Raw genomic sequence first — 4,598 nt, 5'->3', positions numbered from 1 at the left:
CACAAGCTGTCATGCAGTTTATGTACTTTTCATGAGAGTTGCATATAATAAAATATGTCATCAAAGGAGGTATATAAGAGAAAAAAATCACATTTTTCCAAAGTATATAATGTACACACACCACAAATGTTACATTTTAACATTTCCAGAATGATTTAACAATTCCATTGAAACTAAGATTATTTACATATTGCAAAATAAAAAATAAATCTTAAGTGCACAAGATGTAACATTTCTATTAAAATGGATTCAAATTAGTAGGAGAGAATGATGAATAGGTGATAACAGCTGCCACACATCTTGCATTCTTCTCAATGTTCCTTTACCACCAATGACATTGACTACTCGAATATCTGAACCTGTAATTAAAAATATAAATAAAATTTCGAGCTTTATTACATCAAAAGCATTAATTCATAAGTAATTTTAATGAACATCATCTTACAATTAGTGATACATCAAATTCTCACAATCAACAGTCCTGATAAAGTTCTATAATGTGTAGATGTTTATTAAACATGCAATCACTTAAGTTTCTATATCATCTTTCATGGTTTGAGCAATAGGAAATTAATAAACGTGCAATTTCAATTGGCAGACAACTTTCTGGAAATTAATATTATTACCAAGATGGCAATCTTCCTGTCAGCATACAAAATTATAAAAAGGAATAATATGACATTAACATTCCACAACACTGTTACTCAGTGGCATAACTATGGGGGGAGGAAGTGAAAGATCCCTCCCCAAAGCCTCAGAGAAATAAAAAAATTATTTATAATTATTTTATATATTGAACTGCATCGACTAAAAGTTAAATCTTTAGCGCCAAAATGATTTCAAATGTATTTCCAGGAATGCTATTCTTCAAAAAATGTCTTGGACTGATTCGTTGTCTGAGGAGGAGGGGGGTGGTTGCTACCCCAGGCCATCCTATCCTTCCCAAAGCATATTCTTAGTTACCTCATTGCCATTACTCCTTCACACAAATATTTAAACATTTATCAGATCATCTAAAATTATTATCAAATTGAATACATACAGTCATATTAAACTACTCCATTGCCTAATCTCGACCATCCTATGCTCTCCCCCTTTAAAAAATATTTACATTTTAAAACATTCCAAACAGCGGAATAGGTTGATAGATTTCACATTTAACAGGCATTCTCAAACATATCCCATATTTTAACCCCAGAATACTGTTCAGCAAAGAATTCATGTCAATGGTGAAGGTACCCCCCAATTAATGACCCTAATTATAACGATGAACACCATTTACCTATTTCCATCAACACCACCATGGAATGTGTCATACAGTTTCCTCTAGTATTACATCCATTATAATAGCATTCAGACCAGGATTAAGCAGTCAATAGTTATGGAAAAAAATTGACTGTATAAGAGGAATCTCAGAATAGTAGTGAATTTATGCACAGCAAGACCAAACTTGCCTATCAAAAGAACCACTAGTAATTATGAAGAACAGATTTCAACCCCAGAAAACTATTCAGTGAAGAGTTCAAGTCAATGCTCATGGTACCCTCCAATCAATGAGATGAACAACATTTACATTCTCCATTAACACCGTCATGGAATATATATTCCTTTAAGTACAACATATAATATAATGATTGAATATTTATATAAGACTAAATATATGAAAATTGGAAGAGTGGCAGAGCCTAAAATTTCTTTGCTGGTGTTTGGTAGTCACCATTAACTGCCAAAATTAAATACATAGATGAAGAGATACAAACGGGGATAAATTAAGCTAATAGATGCAACTGGAGCCTATCAAAATTATCGTAGATTCAACTTCTCAATATACCAACTCCAGATATATATCAACTCAAGAAAGATAAAAATTAAAATGTATATTATCATAATACAGCAAGTGCTCGTATATGAGGCTGAGGTAAGGACCCTAACAAAGCAGCCCTAGAAGAAGTAAATAACTGTTGGAAATTAAATATTGAGAAGGATATATGGTCCAACATTTGACGAAGGGGTTTGGAGAATACTGAAAAACATAGAGCAGGAAACTTCATAAAACAAGATATTGTCACTGTGATCAGAAGTAAGAGAATTGCATGGCTTGGTCATGTAAGAAGAAGTGAGGAGTATGGAGAGGTCAACCAGAGGGAAGGCACCCACCAGGAAGACTAAGATGCAATGACCCAGTGGTTGAGGACATGGGATGAGTTGGGGAAAAGGTTGACATTATGGAGGACAGAGGAGTCTGAAGAGACAACTTGTTGGTAAGGCCAAATATCAACTTGGATTTGAGTATGGAATCATATTACTTGCAATATTTACTTTGATTAAACATGTTTTGTGCTTGAATTCCCCCTCTCTTAGAACGACTGTTGCACTTATTTGTAATTTGATTTCAGCATTAATCTCATGAACATAATAACATTTCATACATACTAATTTCCTCTTCAAAAATAAGGGGGTACTTCGTAATTGGAACTTTAAAACTTGACTGAAGGATTAAAAGCAGTGGCTTCATAGTAAGTGGTTTACAATATCATTGATTAAAAAATTCAACCATGTTGCAATGACCTATTGCAAAATTTTTTTAACCATATGCTGAAGTAGAAAACTGAAAGTAAGAATTACAACTCTACAGCATGCTTAAAACACTCTGTTGTACTTAAACCATACAGTATGGTAGGCCTTTATAATGTATTCTACTGAAGACCAAATGATTCTTTGGTGTTCTATACAACAAATACATGAACTAAACAAGAAACCCAAAAATTACATTTAAACATGAATTATCTTCTGCATGTTAATCGATGAAGCCATAATATCTTTGGAAAAGAATGATGCCAAGCTTAAAATGATACAAATTCAGCCAATCAGTGATGTATAAAAAAATAAAAGCTTATACTACAATTAAGTTAAGTTCAAACTCAAAGAGAACCAATGCGTCTAATATTTATATGCCACTTTCATTATGAGGTTTTTGACTTTTACTTTGCAGTGCACCATGTTCCTCTAGGAACTCTAATGAATTACCTTCAACAAATATATTCAAAGCTACAGACACTAACCTCAACCCTTAAGAAACAAATAAATGGCAATGTGGTATCCTATTCATACATGCATGCTGGTGAGAAAGGGTAGTTGAACGCTCAATGCCAGGGTATTTCTTGTAAAATGTAGAACTTACCCAATCAGTAATTTTAGCATCGTGTGCTAGTTCTTCCTATGTTGCTCCCTTGCCAAATGACACTCTTGGAACCTGCATGAACAGCAGCAGCAACATGCAAGTGATAATGCAAATCAATTTTATTAATTTATTCCAATGGTAAACATTACTAATCACTAGAATATAGAATCAACGCAAAAGGAAATGGCAGAAAATCCCCCTACGGCTTAGGATAAACACCATAAATGGATTTAGGAGTACAATATCCTAGGTTTATCACAACGTATCACTAAGAAATGCATTTTAAAGAAGTTTTTAATGCAACAGAAATCATGATATCTCAAAAATATCATTAAAACCATATTATTTTCACACAATACCACATCAGGTCTTGAATAAGTTACATCTACACATTAACAATAAGCTCCCAATCCACTCTTGACAATCACTATTTATAAAACATTTATAAAAGCACAATTAAACACACAGGCTTAATAAAAGTAAATGTATAAGTAACTCAATAAGTTCTAGAAAAATTTATATGAATAATATACACACTGACAACAACGCATTGAAATTGAAATGATGTACGAAGAAATAATCAAAAACTCCTAGTTTTCCATAGCCATATTTTTTAAATAACTCGCAATAATTAGGCATGAATAGTACCGTCCTCTTTGATAATCACTGAAGCCATTTCAGAAAAACCTAATTAATTATATATTTCCATATTTTACAATTAGTTACTAAGCCCGAATACGTACCACAAGTAAATATTCGGCCAAAGATGTTGAAACTTCAAGTACACAGGAGCAGACAGCAGCATAAGCACTGGGCCACGACAAAAGTTCGGTGTTAATGTATTTTTCCGTTTTAACCAGCCCTAGGAATGTAATCCTCTTCACTGGACTTAAACTGGAATTAAAAATTCGGAATGAGTCAAGGAAAAGATTAGTCGCAAAAGCGACTCGTCGAGATTTTAATTGTATCCTAAAATTAAGCATTCACACTACTTCGAAATATAATAGTCATTCTTCTCATAAACTACACACAAATAAAGCAATGAAAAGTGGAGTTTCGTCCACTAATATGTATCCAGATGCGCAGATTCTAGTCAAAAACGTAATTGCCTTTATTGTTGTAAATGACCGTAAGATTACTTCATACCGGCATTGACAAAAACAAATATTTTTATTGAATACAAAACTAGCAGCACTAACAGTTATTGTTACACTTTCTGGTACGTAGTAAAGAACTACATCAATCATCTCTGCAACCCAGACTAAATATTATATTTTAGTCACAAAATTTCACATATTCCATTGATGAATAGAAAACACAGAAGCACAGAAACACTCGTCAAGAACCTCGCCGGATTATCTGAACCGGAATACATATTTTTTTAAATTACTACTTATGCACAGTTCAAACCTAATAA

The 4,598-nt window shown here is 32.9% G+C and overlaps 1 long non-coding RNA gene across 1 annotated transcript; it reads right to left on the bottom strand.

Moving 5' to 3' along the window:
- Positions 1-316: 316 nt before the first annotated feature.
- Positions 317-3,965, bottom strand: LOC124158989. The gene is made up of 3 exons (XR_006864894.1): positions 3,925-3,965; positions 3,182-3,253; positions 317-359 (listed from the first exon to the last, which is right to left on the bottom strand). It is a non-coding gene; the product is annotated as an uncharacterized LOC124158989 (long non-coding RNA).
- Positions 3,966-4,598: the final 633 nt, after the last annotated feature.

The sequence above is a fragment of the Ischnura elegans genome, chromosome 5 (assembly GCF_921293095.1).
Source record: "Ischnura elegans chromosome 5, ioIscEleg1.1, whole genome shotgun sequence".
In the NCBI taxonomy this organism is placed as follows: domain Eukaryota; kingdom Metazoa; phylum Arthropoda; class Insecta; order Odonata; family Coenagrionidae; genus Ischnura; species Ischnura elegans.
Note: the sequence above shows the minus strand (reverse complement) of the source record. Positions and strands in the feature narration are given on the sequence as shown.